Source organism: Zingiber officinale, chromosome 8A (genome assembly GCF_018446385.1).
Source record: "Zingiber officinale cultivar Zhangliang chromosome 8A, Zo_v1.1, whole genome shotgun sequence".
NCBI classification, from domain to species: Eukaryota; Viridiplantae; Streptophyta; class Magnoliopsida; order Zingiberales; family Zingiberaceae; genus Zingiber; species Zingiber officinale.
Genome location: NC_056000.1, coordinates 94,109,681 through 94,135,158, shown reverse-complemented (window position 1 = coordinate 94,135,158; position 25,478 = coordinate 94,109,681). Strand labels below are relative to the sequence as shown.

The window sequence follows — 25,478 nt, the reverse complement described above, 5'->3', positions numbered from 1 at the left end:
AAGTTCAGCAAGTTCTTTCAAGAACTAAGCGAGCACACAATCTCACCAAAAACTAAGTTACTTCATACTAAGATGTCCCTCCCTTTTATAATGGGAGTGAACAAGGAAAAATACAAGATAAGTACATGCACAATTAGAGTCCCAATGTTACATGTCTCATGCAAGCTATCTAGAAACCCAAAACAAAATAAATGCATGCACAATTAGAGTCCCAAGTTGCATGCTTCATTAAACAACCTAAAATACTTAAGTCTTCATGCATGAACGAATTCCCATGCTTTGCATGCTTAGTAGCGTTCTTCCGTTAAGCGCGACCAGTCATGGATGGTTATGCCCGATTACGTGAATTAGGACACGACTAGCAGTTACGATTATCTTGGTTTCTCCTTGCTCATAGTCCTCCCAATGTTTTTTGATTAGCCCATTTAGTGCTTTCTTGAAACGCTTTGCCCGTAGTCTTGTAATTGGGCCTTCTGGAAGTGATAACTGATCTCTCCTATCTTCAGCCCTAGGGTATACATCATTCTCCCCTTCTTGAAAAGGATTTGTCCTCAAATCATCACCTGCATCAAACGGGGATAAGTCAGCAACATTAAAAGTAGAATGTACGCCATACTCACCTGGTAGTTCAAGTTTGTAGGCATTATCATTGATGCGCTCTAATACTTGAAATGAGCCATCCCCTCGATGTAGAAGTTTAGAACGATGTTTGTCCAGAAATCGCTCCTTTCGGAGGTGCAACCAAACCCATTCTCCTGGTTCAAACACAATTTTCTTGCGCCCCTTGTTAGCTTGTTGCATGTATTGTTGAGTTCTTTTCTCAATATTCAGTCGTGCTTGTTCATGAATCTTCTTTACGAATTCGGCCTTCTGCTTACCATCTAAGTTTATATGCTCACTTACAGCTAAAGGAATCAAATCTAATGGTGACAAGGGATTGAAACCATAAACAATTTCAAATGGAGAAAATTTAGTCGTAGAATGTATGCTCCTATTGTAAGCAAATTCAACATGAGGTAGACAATCTTCCCATATTCTCAAATTCTTGTTAATGACCGCACGAAGTAAAAAAGGACAAGGTTCGATTGACCACTTCAGTTTGCCCATCAGTTTGGGGGTGACAAGTAGTAAAGAACAACAATTTAGTTCCTAATTTCCCCCACAAAGTCTTCCAAAAATAACTCAAAAATTTTGCATCTCTATCAGAGACAATAGTCCTCCTAGGCATGTCATGCAACCTAATAACCTCTTTAAAGAACAATTCAGCTATATGCGATGCATCATCGGTTTTATGACATGGAATGAAATGCGTCATTTTAGAGAATCTGTCTACCACAAAAAAAAATTGAATCTCTCCCTCTCTTGGTCCTGGGTAATCCCAAAACAAAGTCCATTGAGATATCAATCCAAGGTTCACTAGGTATAGGCAAAGGAGTATACAAGCCATGGGGTTTCAATTTAGATTTTGCTTGTTTGCAAGTGATACACTTCTCACAAATTCTTTCCACGTCGCGTTTCATATGACGCCAAAAGAAATGATCCTGTAAAACCCCTAAAGTCTTAGTAACGCCAAAATGACCCATCAATCCCCCACCATGGGCTTCCCTAGTGAATAATTCTCGTAACGAACACATAGGCACACACAATCTATTTTTACGAAATAAAAACCCATCATGCCTATAGAACTTACCAAATGCAACCTTATCGCATGATTTGAACACCTCAGAAAAATCAGTATCATTAGTATATAAATCCTTGATATATTCAAATCCAAGTAACTTCGTATCTAAAGTGGACAGTAAAGCATACCTTCGAGATAGTGCATCAGCAACTACGTTCTCCTTTCCTTGCTTGTATTTGATGACATAAGGAAATGTCTCAATGAATTCTACCCATTTAGCATGGCGTCGGTTCAACTTATGTTGGCTCTTCAAATGCTTTAGAGATTGATGATCTGTGTGAATCACGAATTCTTTTGGCCATAGATAATGTTGCCATGTCTCCAATGCTCTCACCAATGCATACATTTCCTTGTCATATGTGGGATAGTTGAGAGTGGCTCCACTCAACTTCTCACTGAAATAAGCAATGGGTCTCATTTCCTGCATAAGCACAGCACCTATACCAACACCAGAAGCATCACATTCGATTTCAAAGGTTTTAGAAAAATCTGGTAGGATTAGTAAAGGAGCAGAACTTAGCTTTTCTTTCAAAGTGTTGAAGGCCCTCTCTTGCTCCTCTCCCCACTTAAATGACTCATTTTTCTTGATGACTTTAGTAAGAGGAGCTGCAATATTGCTAAAATCACGAATAAACCGTCGATAGAAGCTGGCCAAACCATGGAAACTCCTCACTTGGCTAATTGTTGTCATGTTGGCCACTCTTGGATTGCTTTCACCTTTTCCTCATCCATCTCAACGCCTTTAGTACTAACAACAAAACCAAGAACACGACTTTCTCCGTACAAAAGGATCATTTAACGAGGTTAGCAAAAAGCTTTTCTTCTTTTAGCACACTCAAAACTAACCTTAAATGTGTAACATGCTCTTCTAAGCTTCTGCTATAAATCAAAATATCATCAAAATACACAACTACAAATTTTCCTAAGAAAGCACGCAAAATATGGTTCATCAAACGCATAAAAGTGCTAGGAGCATTAGTTAAGCCAAAAGGCATTACTAACCATTCATATAAGTCATGTTTGGTTTTTAAACCAGTTTTCCATTCATCACCTTCCTTCATCCTAATCTGATGATATCCACTCCTAAGATCAATTTTTGTGAACACACAAGAACCATGCAACTCATCAAGTATATCATCAATCCTAGGAATTGGATGGTGATACTTTACCGTGATGTTGTTGATGGCTCGACAATCCACACACATCCTCCATGTTCCGTCCTTCTTGGGAACTAGTAACACAGGCACGGCGCAAGGACTCATGCTTTCTCGAACATATCCCTTTTCTAATAATTCATTAACTTGCCTTTGAAGTTCCTTTGCTTCCTCCGGATTGCTTCTATAGGCAGGTCGATTCGGAATGGAGGCACCAGGTATGAAGTCAATTTGGCGCTCAATTCCTCTAATGGGAGGTAAACCATGTGGAACCTCTTCAGGAAAGACCTCCTCAAATTCCTATAAGAGAGAAACAATAACATTAGGCAAAAAATTGTTAAGGTCGTTAGTGCTCAAGAGTGCCTCCTTATACAAAAGGATAAGGGGCAGCTGATTTGAAAACAAAGCTCGCTTAATCTCACTTTTTTTTGCATAAAAAATATTTTTCTTTCTCTCACCTTTTTTTTCCTTGCCCACTCCTTTTGTCTCTTTCCTCTCATCTTCTTTCCCCTCATTTTTCTTTTCCTCTTCTTCTTTTTTCTCAATTTTCTTTTCTCTCAATTTCTTTTTCTTTCTTCTTTTCATTTGTTTTTTGTAGTCTCAACTGGTCCTCCATAACTTGTCTTGGAGTCAACGGTACAAGAATAATAGGTTGCCCTTTCAAAGTAAAACTATACTTATTTGTGAGGCCATCATGTGTTACCTTTCGATCGAATTGCCAAGGTCTTCCCAACAATAGATGGCATGCATGCATGGGAACCACGTCACACAACAACTCATCTTCATATTTGCCAATGGAGATTGCTACCAAGACTTGTTTTGTTACCTTGATTTCTCCGCAATCATTTAGCCACTGGAGTCGATATGGTCGTGAATATTTCCGAGTTGGTAGTGATAATTTCTCCACCATCAATAATAACACTGCAAACCTTGTTATTGACAAAGCAACGAGTATAAAACAAATTCTCCCTTTGATTACCTTCTTCCTCCTTAGCTTGTAGATTGAGAACTCGTCGGGCCACCAATAAGTCTCCAATAACAGCATGTTGTTCATCATCACTGTCCTCTTTTTGTGGCACTTCTTCAACTATTTCATCCTCATCTTCCGACTCAAGTTCACCTTGAGCGTTTATTATCATCACCCTTTTGTTCACACATTGACTAGCTATATGACCATGCCCTTGACATTTAAAACACTTGATATCACGAGTTTTGGAGGAAATGGGCTCGCGATTACCTTGAGTAGTAGATGGTGTAGGTTTTGGCTTCTTGAAGGGTTCAAACTTTGGCTTATTTTGAGGTTGTTCCTCCTTTCTTGGAGTTGTCCGCCATGTGCCGTGAGTAGTCATTGGTTGTCCCTTCCTAGCCAATCCTCTCCTCTTGAGTTGTTCTTCCACTTTTTGTGCTTGGTGGACCATGTCTGACAGCTCAACATAATGCTGCAATTTAACAATATCAGAAATTTCTGGGTTTAAACCATGTAAAAACCTGGCCATAGTGGCTTCCCGATCTTCATTGACATTAGCTCGGATCATGGACAACTCCATCTCCTTGAAATATTCATCCACACTTTTGGAGCCTTGAGATAACCTTTGAAGCCGCTGATATAAGCTTCTATAATAATGGCTGGGTACAAACCTCCTTCTCATGAGCACTTTCATCTCCTCCCAAGTGGGCACAGGTTGCTCTCTATTTCTTCTCCGAGTCATCACCACTTGATCCCACCAAACAATAGCATAATCAGATAATTCAATGGCAGCTAACTTCACCTTTTTAAACTCTGAGATTTTATGACAGTCAAACACCATTTCCATCTTAGTTTCCCATTCCAAGTAAGCTTCTGGGTCATTTCTTCCTTGGAAGGTTGGAATCTTTATCTTAATCCCTCCTAAATCATTATTTCTTCTAGTTCAGTTCCTATCTCCTCGATGTCCAATCCTGCCTCGATTGTAGTTTTGCTCATCAAAGTCTTCCACAATAACCTCTTCATCTTCTTCGACATCAATCCCTTGGGCATGTCTTCGTTGTGGTCTAGTAATACGGTCTTGTTGATGTCTTCTTGGTGTCCCATCCTCCACCCGATCCAACCTCTCATGGATAGATTCTAATTCTGCCCTCATCATCCGCTGCATCTCCCCCATTAATGCTTGTAATTGCAGGTTCGGAAGTGGCCTAGCCCCCTCATTTACTCCATCCTCCTGGTTGTTGGACATGGCTGCAAAATGAAAGAAAACCTCACAAGCACTCAACTCACGTTTGGGTGATAGCTCTCAGTTCTTGATGATATCTCTCAATTGATGATATCTCTCAGTTCTTGATCAAACTCTAGAACAAATCAGAATATCACGTAGCAATTCAAAAGATACCACTGAAACTTATGATGGCAGAATTTTAAGAAAAAATGAAAGAGTAGAAGTTTGAGAATAAGGAAAACAAGAAAAGAATTGTTGAAGACAATTTACTTCGATTCACACAAGCAGTTCTTTTTTTTTTTTTTTTGCATTTTCTTCTTCTTCTTCTTCTTTTTTTGCCTTTTCGATGCGCTCTTTTTTTCTTTTTTTCCATGATTTTTTTTTTTGCTTTTGGCTGAACAACAAGTAAAGATAAATTTGTACTTGCCTTTGAACCGAAGCTCTGATACCAGATGATACGAACCCCACCAACAAATGTGATGGAACCCGAAACAAAGGTGGATAGAACCCCAAGAACTAAACGACAAGAGTGTGAGCCTTGACCCGTAACCAAGAATTGGCACGAACCATATCTACGAAGGAAAGAAGCGCCACACCTTGGGGTGATAAGTTTCGATGGGTTGAATGCCACGAGAGTAGAATCGATAAGTTCAGCAAGTTCTTTCAAGAACTAAGAGAGCACACAATCTCACCAAAAACTAAGTTACTTCATACTAAGATGTCCCTCCCTTTTATAATGGGAGTGAACAAGGAAAAATACAAGATAAGTACATGCACAATTAGAGTCCCAATGTTGCATGTCTCATGCAAGCTATCTAGAAACCCAAAACAAAATAAATGCATGCACAATTAGAGTCCCAAGTTGCATGCTTCATTAAACAACCTAAAATACATAAGTCTTCATGCATGAACGAATTCCCATGCTTTGCATGCTTATTAGCGTTCTTCCGTTAAGCGCGACCAGTCATGGATGGTTATGCCCGATTACGTGGATTAGGCCACGACTAGTAGTTGCGATTATCTTGGTTTCTCCTTGCTCATAGTTCTCCCAATGTTTTTTGATTAGCCCATTTAGTGCTTCCTTGAAATGCTTTGCCCGTAGTTTTGTAATTGGGCCTTCTGGAAGTGATAACTGATCTCTCCTATCTTCAGCCCTTGGGCATACATCACCGGGGATGGGCTCCTAAGTGCCCCTTGGTCGATGGTCTATGAAACGGGCCTAGTAAAAGTGATGGGCTCCTAAGTGCCCCTAGGTCTATGGTCAAGGAAACGGGCCTAGTTCCTAGTAGGTTCAAGATTTGCTACCTTGGATCTATTTAGGATGCACGCATTCATGTATGTATATGGTACAAAGCCGGGCCCTCATGTTGAGATTATGTTGAAGTACCTATATGATATATGTTTTCAAAAGAACATCTTGCATATTCTCATTTCATTGTATATGTACATGTTTTCAAAAGAACATCTTGTATATTCTCATTTCAAAAGAACATCTTACATCTTGCATATTCAAAATATGGGACTTTAGTACCCTAGAACTAGCACCTTTGACCTTTTTGGCTATTCTGACTCAGACTATATCGGATGCAAGTTAGATAGAAAAAGTACAAGTGGTAGCTACCAAATCCTAGGTCAGTGCCTAGTAAGTTGGTCAAGCAGAAAGCAACATTGTGTTGCTCTGTCCACCACTGAAGCTGAATATATAGCCCTAGGAGAGTGTGTCTCTCAACTTTTGTAGATGATGCATACCTTAAAAGACTATCAATTAGAATACAAAAATACTAAAATCTTAATTGCTAATATAAGATCAATTAATCTAACTAAAAATCCAATTCACCACTCTAGGACTAAACACATAGAGATAAAACACCACTTTGTAAGGGATCACGTAGCTAAAGGTGAAATTGCACTCAACTATGTTGAGTCCAAATCAAACCTAGCTGACATTTTTACAAAACCCTTACCTGAACTTGAGTTCAGTGCACTAAGAAGATAAATAGGAATGTGTTGGGTAGAATAGATGTTGATTTTCAAAACTCATTGTCTTACTTCAAAACTCTTATTTAATCATCCTGTTCTTTTCAAAATAATTGTTTTGAAAATTATAGGGAAAATAATGATTTTAAAATCCCCTTTTCTTAGAATTTTCAAAAAATGGATTTAGTTTAGGCACTACCCTAGAAATCTTGCTCCCCTAGACTTAAGCCAGAGCATCTCACAAACACCTAGGCATACCTTGCTTGTGTTTGAAAAACATAGAATGGTGTGAGATGCATAGGGTACAGCCTGGACTCTAGTATGTTTATATCTGTGCATCATTATGAGTCTGGGTGTTAAATATTTTATTAATAGTAATCAGTTTAAGTCATCCAGCCTTAGTCAAATCTAACTGGGCCAAAAGACTTAACTTGACTAACCAAGTGAAAGCTGCTGCCCTCTAGGCAATCAGCAAGTAACTAAAGGTTAGACAGTTGGTGAAGGAAATGGAGATTTTAAGATTAAGCATGCTTGTACTTTAGGGCTCTGATACCTTATCAAAACAATTTGGATAAAGTTAACAACTATTTAACTTGACTCATGCTTGGACTTAAGGACCAACTAATTTGATTAAATAACCTAAATTAAATATTTAGTTACTCCCTCTTCGTCCTAAAATTTAATAAATTCTTACTCTAATTTTTTCAAAATTAAGTTTTTTAATTAAGCTAAGTACCTTTTTAAACTAAACTACATTTTCAAAATTCAATGTTTACAAAAGGCTTAGCTAAGTGATTCATATAGCAACTTTCAAACTTTCTCAAACTTAGCCACCTTTATAAATTTTTGCTAAAATACTTTTCTAAGTTACCTATTAGATTCATTCTATACATAGCTAAAAGTAGTAAAAAACATATTTCTTCACTTGCAAAGTTTATCTCATTGCTTTCAAAAGATTTGTGCTAAGTAAAAAGAGACTTCAAATTTTTTAAAAAATAATAATAATAATAATAATAATAATTTGGCTCCAAAAAATTCTTTAAAATCTAGCTAAGTTTTTCAAAATTTTCTCTAAAAACAACTAAGTTTCAAAAGTGGCTAAAATCACTTCAAAGTCAACAATATATTAGCCTTTTAAACTTAGGTGAAAAATATTCCTTTTACTAAGTTTCACAAGCATTTTTACCTTCTTTCAAAGCCTAAATCTGTTTTTTCTAAAAACTTAAAACTTGCTTTCAACTGTTTTTTTGATAAATGGCAAAGGGGGAGAGTAGGGAAATTCAAAAGTAAAAGAAAGTCTACTTCAAAACGCAAGCCCTGTATTAAGGGGGAGCTTCACAAAGTTTAAGTGTTAGCTTAAGTTATGCTTGTATTTGAATTTATATGCTTAAGCTTGCTCACTTAAAACCTTTTAAATATATATATGCATTTGTTTTACTTAACTTTGAATTTGGGTTACCATAATCAAAAAGGGGGAGATTGTTGGTGCGGGAAACATCCGACGATCGAACCTAAGTTTTGATAATGGCAAAGGATTCAAAGTTAAGATGTGTGGTGATCTAATAGTCTGAATGAGATTGCAGGAAAGTCCTAAGTGTACTTAGGCAAAAGCCCTAACTGTGGTTAGGCAAGGTGAAAACCCTAGGTCATAGGGGCGGTAACCCTATGCGGAAAGTCTTGATGGGTCGAGTGCTTCAGGCAAAAGTCCTGGGGGTAACCCTAGGTGGAAAGTCCTTGTGTCGCGAACCAGGTGAAAGACTAGACCAGCCGGGAAGCGGAAGTCCAGCAGAAAGTTCGAAAGCATCGAGCGCCGAGCAAAAGTCCAATCGATCTGGAGGATTACACTGGCAACAGGTAAATCTCCTGAGGGGAGTAGGTGAGGACGCGTTCCCCGTAGAGGGAACAATAGGCGTCGGGTCGACCTAGAGTTTCCGGTCGGAAATCCAAAGTCAGACCCGGACAGTCCGGAGACTGTCAAACTTTCATATTCATACTATTATTGTGTACTAACTTTGGGTTATAGGTATTTTGGGACTAACATGTTTGCAGGTACCAAAAACACAAAGTACACCTCAGATGGACAGTGTCCGAGGCGCCTCCATGGAGCTTGGAGGCGCCTCGGGTGCAAGGATGAGCTGGCTGTGCGCGGGAGCTGGAGGCGCCTCCATGGGTGTTAGAGGCGCCTTGGACAGCTGCTTGGAGGCGCCTTTGAGGGATCTGAAGGCGCCTTAAGCAGGATAAGTTGTGACCAGTTCTTCGCTCATCTGCACGGCTGACTCGCTGAGTCTGAGGCGCTTCAGAGTGATTTCAAGGTGCCTCCAGCATGCTTTAAAAGCAGGTCTCGAGCAGCTTATTGAATCGACGATTTCCAAGCGATCCCTTTGCAACTAGCTGCTAACAAGATGACTCGAAAGTGCTGCAACTTGACACCGACGACCCGAAGCTCCGAATCTTCATATTACTATACTATTGTCGGTATAACTATCTTTTTCAATTGTACTTAATTGTAATATTTGTACTCTATTCGAACTTATAGTTGTTGCCCATGGAAAGCGATTAAGGATCACGGGCCTTCGAGTAGGAGTCGTCACAGGCTCCGAACGAAGTAAATTCCTTCATGTCTGTGTGCTTGTTCTTATTTTCCACAGCTTATTACTCTGTTAGTTTTTCGTACGATTTACAAATTTGAAAAGCGAAATAGCCACGAGCGCTATTCACCCCCCCCCCCCCTCTAGTGCGTCTCGATTCAACAAGTTCTTGATGACCCATTGCCAAAGCATTATCAGAATTTGAATGTTGGGGAATACTCTGGGACTACAAACCCAGAGGATCATCTTGCTAAATTTGAGAATGCCTCTCTGCTACAGTAATTTTCTGATGGGGTCAAATGTCGAATGTTCCTCACCACCCTTGGTGGAGCAGCTCAAAGATGGTTTAAATGCTTACGAGAGGGTTCTATTCAATGCTTCAAGGATTTCCTTAAAGTATTTCTGCATCATTTCTCTAGCAACTGAAGATATCACAAGATCCCTTGGAGTCTTTTCTCTATCAAATAATGACCTAAGGAAAGCATCAGAGCGTATATTAAGAGGTTTAATCAGGTAGCTATCGATGTTCCTAATGCTACTATAGAAATATTGGTGAGTGCTTTCTCTCAAGGCCTCAACGATAACGATTTTTTCAAGGACTTAGTGTGTAATCCCCCAACCAATTTTGATTTGTTGATTGAGCGAGCTACTGAATTCATTAATGTTGAAGAAGCTCAAGCAGCTCGCAAGAAGGAGAGTACAGTGTTTGTCTCAACCACAATCCATGAGGGAGTTGTAACTCCTATTCATCCGCCAAGGGGGCCTCGTGGAGCTCCCCCTCCACCTCGCCAGCCTGAGCGAAGACCGCAAGCATTCCAACATGTGGAGATGCCACAAGAAGCCCCTCGAAGATGGTGTACCTATCATATGTCGGGTACTCACTACACTGAAAATTGCTTTGCCCTAAGAAACTAGAGAACCAACAATAATCGTTATCGCTGACGATCTCCCAACCGACAATCCTACCAGAGCATAACAGTCCTCCTAAGCGGGAATATCAGGCGACTGAAACACAATAGGAGATATTACAATTGTCGGGCGGGCCATCTCGGGTGCAAGAACCAGCACATCCCGAGATAATGATTGCTCGACAGGAAGAAAATCGGAGCAACGCCGACCGAGGAAACATTAATATGATAACGGCGGGCCTACTGATGGTGATTCTAATCAGGTGAGAAAGGCACACGCTCGGCGACTGCAGATCCATGCAGTGGGATGCAACACCAAAAGGCAGCAGGATCGGAGATCAGTTTTGGTCCTAAAGATTTGGAGGGAGTGGAAGTACCCTATGACGATGCTCTTATAATAAAAGTAGTCATAGCTAACTATAATATTTTCCGTACTTTTATTGATACTGGTAGCTCTGTCAATATTATTTTCAAAAAGGCTTTTGATCAGTTGCAGATAGACCCGAGTGAGCTACAACCCATGGTAACTCCCCTTTATGGTTTCACTGCCAATGAAGTTCAACCGCTCGACCAGATAAAATTGGTCATCTCTCTAAGAGAAGAGCCCTTGATGAGAACCAGGAGATCTTATTTCATGGTGGTGGATGCACCTTCTGCGTATAACGTTATATTGGGTCGGCCGGCCTTGAACAAGTTTCAGGCGATCGTTTATACTTTCTGTCAGAAGGTGAAGTTCCTCGTTGATGACCAAGTAGGAGAAGTCCGGGGAGATCAATTACTTGCACGAAAGTGCTATGTGGAAATCATTCGAACAGAAGCTAATGTCGCCCGTAAAATTCAGAGGATGGAGGTTAATGCTATCCAGGAGAAACTACCCAGTTTGATATATGAAGAAAAGGAGGAGGTACAAATACAAATCGGGCGACCAGAAGCTATGACTTATGTGGCTGCCGACTTGGTAACTGAGTTGATACAATGTTTGAGCCAGAACAACGACGTGCTCGCATGGACTCCCAAGGAGGTCACAAGTATTTCCCCTCTTGTAATGGAACACTCATTACATGTTTATCCTGATGCTAGGCCTGTCAAGCAAAAGAAAAGAGATTTTGGGGCCGACCAAAACCAGATCATCAAGGAAGAAGTGGATAAGCTACTGGAGGCGAGATATATTAGGGAAGTGTAATTTGCCAGCTGGTTAGCCAACGTTGTCCTGGTACCTAAACCAGGAAATAAGTGGAGAGTATGTATTGACTTTCCGGACCTCAACAAAGCTTACCCAAAAGATTACTATCCTCTACCGCGCATTGATCAAGTGGTGGACTCTATAGTCGGATGTGAATACATTTGTATGATGGATGCCTACCAGGGCTATCATCAAGTACCTCTGGCTAAGGATAATCAAGAAAAGGTTAGTTTTATTACAGCTAAAGGTATCTATTGTTATAGGGTTATGCCTTTTGGACTAAAGAATACAGGGGCGACCTATCAGAGGCTCATGAATAAAGTCTTTTGGAAACAGATAGGGAGAAATATGGAGGTATATGTGGATGATATCTTAATTAAATCACCTCAGGCAGTTGATTTGTGCAGAGATGTAGAGCAAACATGCCGAACCTTGAGGCAATATGGACTCAAGCTCAATCCTGGCAAATTCTTGGGCTATATGGTGACCGAGCGAGGGATAGAAGTAAACTCCAACAAAGTCTGAGTGATCCAGGATATAGAGCCCCCCACGTAATATGAAAGAAGCTCAAAGGCTAACTGGGCGAATCACTGCATTATCCCGCTTCATCTCCCACTCAACCGACCAAAGTTTTCATTTCTTCAAGATACTTTGAAAGGCCAATAAATTTCAATGGGATGAATAATGTGACAACACATTTTGAGAATTAAAAGATTACTTGTCAAGGAGAAACCTTATGGGTTTATCTTTCAGCAAATGAGCATGCTGTAGGCTCGGTGCTGGTGAGGTAGGAGGGGAAGGAATAGCAACCCGTGTATTTTTCAAGTCATCTATTGAAAGGAGCCGAGTGTAGGTACACTACACTTGAAAAATTAGCTTATGCCTTGATCTTAACATCTAGAAGATTGCGGCCTTACTTCTTGTCACACGCAATCATAGTATTAACTAATAGTACTCTCGGGCGAGTGCTCCTTAATCCAGAAGCATCTGTGCGATTGATCAAATGGACGACTGAGCTCAGTGAATATGACATACAATATCAGCCTCATTCAGCAATTAATGTGCAAGCTTTGGCAGACTTTATAATAGAAGTGCAGGGCCTCGAAGAAGAAGGGACTTGGAAAATTTATGTAGATGGGTCTTCTACCAGACCGGGTAGTGGTATTGGTATTCTTCTTATATCTCCCAGGGAAGATCAGGTTCAACTTTCTGTACGGCTAAGTTATAGAGCCACCAACAATGAAGCAGAATATGAAACATTAATAGCTGGCTTACAAGCAGCTCGACATGTGGGAGCTGCTCGGGTATGGATTTGCTCGGATTCTCAGCTGGCAGCACAACAATTATCAGGCAAGTTCGAGATTAGTAGTGATCAACTTAAGTTATATGCAGAAGCTTTTGATAAATTGAAGGCTACATTCCAAGAAGTAAATATATAGAAAATCCCCCGATCAGAGAATCAAGTGGTGGGTGAACTGGCGAAGCTTGCGTCAGCGATAGTACCTTGGAACTTAGACCGACCAGTAGAGCAAACAGTATTGGTGTCTTGTATTGAAAGACAAGCTAACATGGAGATACAAGGAGACTGGAGAGCGTCAATCATATCATTTTTGCAACAAGGTGCCTTACCAGGTGATGCCGAACAAGCAAGAGTCTTTAAGAAGAATGTCACTCGATATACTTTGATAGGGGATCAGCTTTATAAAAGGGCCTTTTCTAGTCCCTTGCTCAAATGCATTGGACCAGAGGATATGCAATACATCTTACAGGAGGTTCATCAAGGTTCGTGCGACAATCATATTGGGGGCAGATCTTTAGTACATAAGATTTTATTGGCTGGGTATTTCTGGCCTACTCTACAGGAAGATGTAGCTCAACTCGTAAGAACATGTCTGTCTTGTCAGAAGCATCATAATATCCTGCATCATCCTACCCAACTGTTGAAGACTTCCATCATTTCATGCCCTTTTGATCAATGGGGTATGGACATAGTAGGCCCATTTCTCCTAGCCACTGCCCAGAGAAGGTTTCTATTGGTAGCTGTAGATTATTTCTCAAAGTGAGTGGAAGCTGAACTGTTGGCAAGAATTACTGAAAATGTAGTCATCAAATTCTTATGGCAACACATTATTTACAGATTCGGTATTCCCCATAAATTAGTCTTTGATAATGGAAAACAATTCCAGGGAAAGAGGATTAGAGAATGGTGTGCAGGATATGGCATTGCGCAGGCGTTCACCTCTGTAGCATATCCACAGAGTAACAGGCAAGCAGAAGTGACCAATAGAGAAATCATCAGAGGACTTAAGACTAAGCTAGATTATATTGGTGGTAGTTGGGTAGATGAGTTACCCAGTGTGCTATGGGCTTACTGTACCACCACTCGAGAAGCCACGAGGATAACCCCATTTCAACTAGTATACGGGGGAGAAGCAATAGTTCCCGTTGAGGTGGGGATAGAATCTGATCGTAGACGATTCTACGATGAAGATAATGATGGTCGACGTCTTATGGAACTCGATCTTATTGAAGAAGCTCGGGACAAGGCAGTAACTCACCTTACATCTTATCGACAGCGAATGAGACAGAACTATAACAAAAGAGTTATCCCCCGATTCTTTCAAGTAGAGGATTTAGTGTGGAAGTGTGTCAAACCTGTGGGGGATGTTACTAAATTGGCACCCCAATAGGGAGGACCATACAAAGTTATACAGAAACTTGCTTCCAGCTCTTATTATCTCTAAGACTCCGAAGGGAGAAAGCTTGAGAGGCCTTGGAGTGCGAACCACTTACAACCATACAGAGCCTAACAAGTATGCCTATAATTTGTTCTTATATTTCATTTAATTTTCGAATATAATGAAAAAATGCAGGCACATACTATTCAAACAATACATGCCTTTGCTAGAATGAACCAAACAATTTTTCTCCCGAGTGTGCTTCCTCCGTTCGATAGCAGTCGATCAGAGACCACAAGGAGTGACTGGGTTGGCTTCCTTGAGGGGAACCGGAGACTTTAAACCTCTAACCATTGAGCATGTTTCTTCCGCTCGATAGAAGTCGATCGGGGACGTCAAGGAGTGACCGGGCTAGCTTTCTTGAGGGGGACCAGAGACTTTAAACCTATAACCATCGAGCGTGTTTCCTCCGCTCGATAACAGTCGATCGGAGACCTTAAGAAGTGACTGGGTTGACTTCCTTGAGGGGAACCAAAGACTTTAAACCTCTAACCATTAAGCGTGTTTCCTCTGCTCAAATCTATTCAAGTGTGCTTCCTCTGCTCGATAGCAGTCGATCGAGGACTTCAAGGAGTGACCGGGCTGACTTCCTTGAGGGGAACCGGAGACTTTAAACCTCTAACCATTGAGCGTGTTTCCTCCGCTCAAATCTATTCGAGTGTGCTTCCTCCGCTCGATAACAGTCGATCGGAGACCTTAAGGAGTGACCGAGCTGGCTTCCTTGAGGGGAACTGGAAACTTTAAACCTCTAACCATTGAGCGTGTTTCCTCCACTCATATCTACCCGAGCGTGTTTCCTCTACTCGATAACAGTCGATCAGGGATCTCAAGGGTGACTGGGCTAGCTTTCTTGAGGGGAACCGGAGACTTTAAACCTCTAACCATTGAGCGTGTTTCCTCCACTTGATAACAGTCGATCGGGGACCTCAAGGAGTGACTGGACTGGCTTCCTTGAGGGGAACCGGATACTTTAAACCTCTAACCATTGAGCGTGTTTCCTCTGCTCAAATCTATTCGAGTGTGCTTCCTCTGCTCGATAGTAGCCGACCGGGGACCTCATGGCGTAACTAGGCTAGTTTCCTTAAGGATAATTGGGCACTTTAAACCTTCAAAGTTTGAGCAGGCTTCCTCCACTCGGTACTAGTTAATCAGGAAATTTTAAGGAAAATCCAGCAGCATTTCTTGGAGGATAGGCGAAAACTCTAAGCCTAGAACCGGTACATATCAAATTTCAAATTCCTCAATATATCATTATCACCGGATACCTTGCTCGGGATTACATGCCCGACTGAGATATATCAATATTCTGGTCTTCTCATATCAATACAAATTCGCTCGGGATCACACGCCCGACAAAGATACAGTAATATTTTGGTCTTCTCATATCAATACAAATTTGCTCGGGATCACACGCCCGACCGAGATACAACAATATTTTGGTCTTCTCATATCAATACAAATTTGCTCGGGATTACACGCCCGACCGAGATATAGCAGTATTTGGTCTTCTTGTATCAATACAAATTCGCTCGGGATCACACGCCCGACCGAGATACAACAGTACTTTGGTCTTTTTATATCAATACAAATTCGCTCGGGATTACACACTCGACCGAGATATAGCAGTACTTTGGTCTTCTTGTATCAATACAAATTCGCTCGGGATCACACGCCCGACCAAGATACAACAGTACATTGGTCTTTTTGTATCAATACAAATTCGCTCGGGATTACACGCCCGACCGAGATATAGCAGTACTTTGGTCTTCTTGTATCAATACAAATTCGCTCGAGATCACACGCCCGACCGAGATATAGTAGTACTTTGGTCTTCTGGTATCATTACAAATTCGATCGGGATTACACGCCCGACCGAGATATATCGATACTTTGGCCTTCTTACATCGGTGCAAACTCGATCGGGAGTATTTACTTGATTGAGATATATCAACACTGGCACCTCCTCACATCATGCCAAATTCGGTCAAGAATATAGTCCCAACCAGAATATATCAATCTGCCAGATTTCAGGCGTTATTTCATATTCGATCGCCTTTTCACACTGATTTGGATTTGCTTAGAAATACACGCTCAACTAAAGCACGATAATACTCCAACCTTTTCATATTAATTTATATCCACACAGGATCACATACCCGACCGAGAATAGATCAGGAGCACCAGCTTGGCCAGAATATATCAATACATTGAATTCTGAGTATTAACCTCACTCAGAAGTACATGCCTGACCGAGATACACCCACTTTCTGGCCTTCAGCTATTGATATGAATCCACTTGGGGGCACATCTCTGACAGGAGAATGACAAGCCGATGTCTTCACTCAAGAGTACATTTACAATTAAAATAGCCCCAAGTTCTGAAGTAAAATGAGGGCAATTTCGAAGACAAACTGGTATGTCATGATTCTCAGTTATTTATTCATAATCTAGAAACATGCCACATGTGCCCAACTACTTTACAAATTATCCTTTTCATGGTTTAGTTAACATATATTCATTCTGAAAATTCATTTACAAGCATGATTGGAGTAGTAAGTAAGCTTCATAAATATGGACTCAAAGGAATTTAACGTAGATAGTTTTACTGGTGCACCAAAGTTCTACTTGAAACTGCTGACAAGTTCCTCAGGTAACTCCTTGTTAAGCTGTCGACGGTCTATAAATCGGGGAGGAGGTTCTTGAGGTAAGAACCCTCCTTCCCGCAATTGTGTCAGAACCCCATTAACTGAATGATTTAAGGCCCCTACCATGCGACCGGCGAACTCATTTGTGAACTCAAGAGAAGTCAGGTACTCTCGACAACGGACTTCCCATTTTTCCTATTCGCTCGCCTTATAGGTCTGTAATTCTGACTCAAGGCGTTCCGCTCTCTCTTGGAGATTGGACTTTTCAGTTTTGAGACGCTCTGATTCCTTAGTGAAGAAATCTATTTCAAAATCTTGAGCTCTCAATCTCTCTTGTAACTGTAATAATTCAAAATTTTGAGAAGCTAATTCTTGAGCTGAATCTAGAGATCTAGAGATGGAAGTTTGAAATTGTTCTAGGATAGAAGATCTAAGAATAGCGTTTGAAATAGCCTTATTCTTCTGGCCACTTCAACACTCAACTGAGAGGATATGCTCTGTACTTGCAATTCCAAGGCCTTTTTCTCTTCCTCTTTGACCCTTAACATTTGGTGATGATGCTGCAAATCTTTCTCCAAAAGCGCCATCATATTGGCTTGAGAACTTACCTTCTCTTGAAGTTGAGTGACCTCATTACTCGGAGTAGGGGAAGCTGACTTTAGGCTCCTTAATTGATTTCTCAATTCTTTATTCTCCCTCTCTTGGTCAGCGGCCAAGTTGCCCATATAGAAGCATGAAGGGAAAAACTAAATAAACATGATAACATGATTAAAACCTGTATACACAAACTGGAAGTATATATCTTAAATAACTATAAAGGAGGCGTGCCGATTGTAAATGTCAGCCTGATCAAAAACGTTCTTGCCCCTCAAAGAGTTCTGGCCTTATACCCAGGAGTCAGCCATGGAATCCTTCAACTGAAGGATGCCAATAAAAGAAGGAATAGGATCGTTCCTCAACAAAGAGGGAAGGCCTTGGGACAGATTGAAAAGCACTCGAGGAGGGGTTAAAGTTAAAGGACCCATAGAAGAAGAAGGTAGTGGCCCTGGAGGGGGAGGATGTTAGTTAGAGCCCTAGAGCCAATCATATGATGATTGTTGTATGGACTCGATGTATCATATTCCTATATATTAATAAAGGCATTTCTTTATGGTTATTATACTTACTTGTATTGGTACCAAATAACTAAGTATAATAGCATCATTAAGTAGAAGGTTTTTATCTATATCAATCGATTGGTTGAATCGATAGTGAGATGATATAGAGAACACTACTCTTAATCATTCCTAGTCAAGTATTAATATTCAGGGACAATGTTAATGCAACGAGACTAGCATGTAGGTTAACTCGATGACTTGATCTCACAAGTCATGGATATAGAGATATCAAGTTGACACATGGGTATGCATTTGAGAATGTATACTGAATGACCCGTCATGAAAAAGCATAATGGATCATTATATGAGTGTCATATACTTTCTCATGTGGCTGTTAGTATGACTATTAGTCCTTGGACCTGAAGTCACCATGGTTCCCTACATAAGGAGTTGCATACTTTGGCTTCATCAAATGTCACCCGTAACTAGGTGGACTATAAAGGTGATTACTGGGTATGTAACAAATTATGCAGAGGGATGTGAGCGATGTAGATAGGATCTATCCCTCCTATATGACGGGAGCGACATTATTATTCTTGATAGAGTGAGACCACTAAGTGCATGGTCATGCCCAAATGAATCAATATGAGATATTGAGCTCATTTGATTAGAGTGAGTCTACTTGGAGTTCAAGATTTAGATTGATTAGAGGATGACACGGTCTATGCCTCAAATTGATCAATCTAGATGTCAAGGATAGAAGGACATTGTCATATATTATGAGGGTCACAATTAGTAGTCACAAAGGTGATGTTGGATCTCAACAGTAACTTGGGTAGTAATGATGTGTTGCTAGATACCGCTCATTACTTATGCTTCTAAATGGGTTTAGGAGCATTGTCAAAGCTACAAGAACCTATAGGGTCACACACAAAGGGCAATTAGATGGAGATTAGGTTCATATGATGAACCAAGAGGATTAGGCTCATGTGATGAACCAAGAGGATTAGGCTCATGTGATGAACCAAATTGGAATAAGAGTTATCCAAATTAGACTAATTGAGTTGGACTCAATTTGATTCATGTGTCCAATGAGTCTAATTAGATTATGAATCATTGAGTTAATTTAATTCAATGAATATAGATTTATTAGATTAAATTGATATGAATCAAATGGTTGGATTTGATCAACCATGGAAGATAAGAGGTCAAATTTGACTTGACTTAAGAGGGAAGATGAAGAGTCAAGTTTGACTTGACTTTGACTTGACCAAATGCCATGTCATTGTGACTTGGCATAGGGCCGACCAATGATGGTGTTACACATCATCAAGGCCACATCATTTGGTCAAGATTGACTTGACCAAATGCCACCTAATGAGGGAGACCAAGAGCCATGACTTTTGGTATCCTATAGAGGTTTATAACCTCTCTATTATGGCCGGCCACTTGAATGTGTGAGTGATTGCATTTGTGTGCTCATTCAAGAAGTCTTCTTCTTCCTCTTCTCTTCCTCTCTTCTCTCCCTCTCTTCTTCCATTGCCGTGACCTTCTAAGGGTGCTATCACACTCTTAGTTTTGTTTTTCTCCACCTATTGTTCGTGTGGATACACATAGAGGAGTGTACATTTGACAGTCTTGAGATCCGGCAACTCTTCTGGATGAGCGGGATTTGCGAAGGGCTTCGCTTCAAAGGTATAAATCTCTTTCTTGTAGATCTAGTGTAGATCTAGGATTAGGAAACATGTACATGATAATTTTATATATCTTCACACGGATCCGTGGCAAGACTTCAGGTTTTCCGCAATGCAAAAAGCGGTTTTTGCTACTCGAAAGTCCCAACAGTGGTAGCAGAGCCACGTGCGAAGCATGTACTTGTTTCATTTTATATTTTTATGAAAAATATCAGATCTGTAAGTTTCTGTAAATTTGCTATTTTTATGTATTTTATGAGTATTTTTCTCGTAGAGGCGAAGCAACAAGTGTTTAGACACTTGTAGGCTTCGACTACCGAGAAAAACCTTCCGAATCGGCAAGGTCTCGCCCAAATTGTTTTGGCACAGAGGCTCAAGGCGCTGTAAGATCGTAAATGGACACTCGTGTGACTCATTTCGCGAGAAGGGGTGCTGCCCCTAACCCCGCAAGGGGCATTGTCTAGCGATCGCGCACGAAAATCGCTAAACGGGACCATCGGGAAGTTGCGACTCATAAAATCATAAAATTAGTAGTAAAATTATAGAAATTTATGGAAATTACATAATTTAGAATTATGTATAATTTTTGTGATGGTCATGGCCCAAGAATCCAATTTGATTGGACAAATGTGTTGTAATTCATAATATGGTCTGCGTGCCATTTTTGGATTGTACGTGTTGTATTTGATATGCGATCTGCGTGCCGTGCCTCCTCTATTTTAATATTCCTATTGTAAAATAGTTTTAGACTCAAATGTAACTTGAGTTTGACATTTTTGTAATGTACAAATGAGGCGGTGGAAGGTCCACTCAAGAAGGAGTTACGAGGAGGGCACTGTCAACACATGGTGGTCAAAGGAGGCGCTTGGAGAAGCCGTTGACCCTAGGTTGACCGTCCGATCTTCTCATTGGCTTGAGAAGATCGTAGTAGGGCTATGACCTTATCACAATTAATTATAATTATCATTGCTTGTGTGTATATGATGAATGCTATAGTAGGATAATTAGTGTCTTGATGCGTATAAGATACGAATCCACGATTAGACTAAATCAACTCAACTCGAAATGCCTACCAAATTTTGATACCCATCACTACCTCGATCACATGTTGTTGTTGAATCTGCCAAAGAAAAGCAACGCATATTATCTTGGTAGGGTGCGGAGGGACAATCTTGGTCCCACCTATCAAGGCTTGGGTGAGTACAAACTCAATTAGATTGAGTATAACTAGTTAACTCAATTGGATCGAGTATAACTATAGGCATTTTTCCAATGGCTGGACGATAGGATAAAAATCACATTTATACTAAATCTTGGCCGATTTAGCCAAAGCTAACTCAAGTTTTAATGTAAATGAGATTTTTGATCCTATAAACAAGAGTTGCATAGAGATGTAATTGATAAATTCGTTATCTACCGATCATACTAAGTCTTGGGCGATTTAGCCAAAGCTAACTCAAGGCGTAGTATGATGTGGATCTTGTCCCCCATGAATTATAGCTCATTGGTTAGAATCTAGTAAGTGTGGTTTGACTACATCCATGGCTTGATTCTACAAAAGTTCTATAATTCAGTGGGAGCATCATTTGATTAAAGGCCTAATTAAATGATTAGTGGAATATGATATTTATTTTCTGCAATTTTCTGTTGTAGATTGCCATGTTGACAAACATGAACACCTTCTCCCTGCGTTCTGTCCTTGACAAGGACAAGCTCAATGGAGCTAATTTCCTGGACTAGTACAGGAATCTGAGAATCGTTCTCACACAAAAATGAAAACTGTACGTCCTGGAGCAGTCCATTCCCGAGGCACCTCCTGCCACTGCCATGCGAGCTGACCGAGATGCTTACAAGAAGCATCAAGATGACGCATTATTTGTGTCATTCCTCATGCTCGCAACCATGAACTTTGAGCTTTAGAAGCAACACGAGTTGATGGGTGCTTATGATATGGTTGAACATCTTCGTCAACTATATCAAGGACAAGCGAGGCACGAGAGATTCGAGATCTCCAAGGCACTGTTTCAGTGCAAGATGCATGATGGGACTCCCGTATGACCTTATGTGCTCAAAATGATTGGGTACATAGAAAACCTACAGAGGTTGGGATTCCCACTTGGCCAAGAGCTGGACACTGACTTGGTCTTGCAATCCTTGCCAGAGAACTACAGTCAATTCATCATGAACTACAGCATGAATGAAATTGATAAGTCACTACCCGAGCTGCTTAGCATGTTGAGAACTGCTGAGCTCAACCTTAAGAAGGTTAAGCCCAACTCCATTTTGATGGTACAAAAGCATAAGGGCAAGGGTAGGCCTAAAGGAAAAGGAAAGTCCCAAGCCAAGGGCAAAGGCAAAGCACTGAAACCCAAAGGAGGGGTTGTGAAGGATGCTACCTGCTTCTACTACGGTCTGGGCACTAGAAGAGGAACTGCAAAGTTTACCTAGAAGATCTTAAGAAGAAGAGAAGTGAGACTTCTGCTTCAGGTATATATGTTATAGAAATTAATCTCTCTATTTCTTCATCATGGGTATTAGATACCGGATGTGCTTTTCATATTTGTACTAATGTGCAGGCCTTGAGAAATAGCAGGGCATTGACGAAGGGCGAGGTGGACCTACGAGTAGGCAATGGAGCACGGGTTGCTGTTGTTGCTATAGGAACTTAACCGTGGATTTATTAAATGCCATGTCAAGTTAATTTAATTCAATGAATATAGATTTATTAGATTAAATTGATATGAATCAAATGGTTGGATTTCATCAACCATGGGAGATAAGAGGTCAAGTTTGACTTGACTTAAGAGGGAAGATGAAGAGTCAAGTTTGACTTGACTTTGACTTGACCAAATGCCATGTCATTGTGACTTGGCATAGGGCCGGCCAATGATGGTGTTACACATCATCAAGGCCACATCATTTGGTCAAGATTGACTTGACCAAATGCCACCTAATGAGGGAGACCAAGAGCCATGACTCTTGGTATCCCATGGAGGTTTATAAGCTCTCTATTGTGGCCGACCACTTGAATGTGTGAGTGATTGCATTTGTGTGCTCATTCAAGAGGTCTTCTTCTTCCTCTTCTCTTCCTCTCTTCTCTCCCTCTCTTCCTCCATTGCCATGACCTTCTAAGGGTGCTAGCACACTCTTAGTTGTGTTTTTCTCCACCTATTGCTCGTGTGGATACACATAGAGGAGTGTACATTTGACACTCTCAAGATCTGGCAACTCTTCTCGATGAGCGGGATTTGCGAAGGGATTCGCTTCAAAGGTATGAACCCCTTTCTTGTAGATCTACTGTAGATCTAGGATTAGGAAACATGTACATGGTAATTTTATATATCTTCGCATGGATCCGTGGCAAGACTTCGGGATTTCCGCAATGTAAAAAGTGATTTTTGCGGCCCGAAAGTCCCAACAGATGAGAAGGTAATGAACTGGGGCAAGGGGGAGAAGAACCAATGCCAGAGGTCAGAGGAGGTCTTGATGCACTTGTGAGAATGGAGGGAGGTAAAGCAAAAGACGCAGAATCAACAGTTGGTTTAATAGCAACATCGTGGGAGGATAAACTGGAGGACCTTTTGCAAGGGTTCCTTCTAGCCCTCACTGCAGGAGGAGTAGGAGAGAAAGTCTGAGAAGGCAGAGGAGATAGCGGCACGCCCGTAGTTATCTCGTGAGCAGTAGCAACTGGAAGAATGGCTAGAATCAATAAACCTGGTCGCATCATATTAAGAGCAATGTTGGGACGAATGCGAGTATAAGGCATAATTTCCTTACCCTCACACGAGACATCTCAACAGGAATGATGGGAATCTGCTCTGATTCATAAATAACGATCGGAGCTAAGCTATTCTTTGAAACAAGTGTAACCTCCCGTCGAACAGTGAAGGGTCTCTCTTCCTCAGAAGATTCAGGTTCCTCAACAGGGACATCTTGAGGAGGAAGCAGACCGAGAGATGAAGGGGTCGGATTGAGACGATGATTCTCTAATAGCCTTTCCCCTAGCCTAGCCAAAATTGGCTTTGTCTGTTAGTTAGAGCCCTAGAGCCAATCATTTGATGATTGTTGTATGGACTCGATGTATCATATTTCTTATATATATAAAGGTATTTGTTTTGGTTATTATACTTACTTGTATTGGTGCCAAATAACTAAGTATAATAGCGTCCTTGAGTAGAAGGTTCTTACCTATATCAATCGATTGGTTGAATCGATAGTGAGATGATATAGGGAACACTACTCTTAATCATTCCTAGTCGAGTATTAACATTCAGGGACAATGTTAATGTGACGAGACTAGAATGTAGGTCAACTCGATGACTTGATCTCACAAGTCATGGATATAGAGATATCAAGTTAACACATGGGTATGCATTGGAGAATGTATACTGAATGAACCGCCATGAGAAAGTATCATGGATCATTATATGAGTGTCATATACTTTCTCATGTGGCTATTAGTATGACTACTAGTCCTTGGACCTGAAGTCACCATGGTCAAACGTCACCCGTAACTGGGTGGACTATAAAGGCGATTACTGGGTATGTAACAAATTATGCGGAGGGATGTGAGTGATGTACATGGGATCTATCCCTCCTATATGACGGGAGTGACATCGATATTCTTAATAGAGTGAGACCACTAAGCGCATGGTCATGCCCAAATGAGTCAATATGAGATATTGAGCTCATTTGATTGAGTGAGTCTACTTGGAGTTCAAGATTTAGATTGATTAGAGGATGACACGGTCTATGCCTCATATTGATCAATCTAGATGTCTAGGATAGAAGGACAATGTCATATATTGTGAGGAGTCACAATTAGTAGTCACAAGGTGATGTTGGATCTCAACATTCTTGTAACTTGGGTAGTAATGATGTGTTGCTAGATACCGCTCATTACTTATGCTTCTAAATGGGTTTAGGAGCATTGCCAACGTTACAAGAACCTATAGGGTCACACACAAAGAGAAATTAGATGGAGATTAGGTTCATTTGATGAACCTAAAGGATTAGGTTCATGTGATGAACCAAATTGGATTAAGAGTAATCCAAATTGAGCTAATTGAGTTGGACTCAATTTGGTTCATGTGTTAAGTGAGTCTAATTTGGACTTAGACTCATTTAATTAATTTAATTCAATGAATAGAGATTCATTAAATTAAAATTGACTTGAACCAATGGTTAGATTAGATCAACCAAGGGAGAGAAGTGGTCAAGTTTGACTTGACTTGAGAGGAAGATGAAGGGTCAAGTTTGACTTGACCATTTGCCACCTCATTGGTGAGTTGGCAAAGAGTGGGCCAATGATGATGCTCCACATCATCATGGTTGCTTAAGTGGGATGCCACCTCATGGGAGTTACCAAGAGTTGTGACTCTTGGCATTCCATGGAGGTTATAATCCCTCTTAATGTGGTCGGCCACATCAATTGAAGTGTAAGTTTCATTTTGTGTTGAAACCTCCTTCTTCTTCCTCAAGCTCTGAACCTATCTCCCTCTCCTCTTTGGCTGAACCTTTCAAAGGTGCTAGCACACCTTTTTGTTAGGTTTTTCCATCTCTTGCTTGTGTGGATACACATAGAGGAGTATCTACTTTGATACTCTCGAGATCCGGCGAAC

General features: G+C 40.7%; 1 pseudogene; it reads right to left on the bottom strand.

The window, feature by feature from the left end:
• Window positions 1–318: 318 nt before the first annotated feature.
• LOC122011068 lies at window positions 319–4,721 on the bottom strand (annotated as a pseudogene).
• Window positions 4,722–25,478: the final 20,757 nt, after the last annotated feature.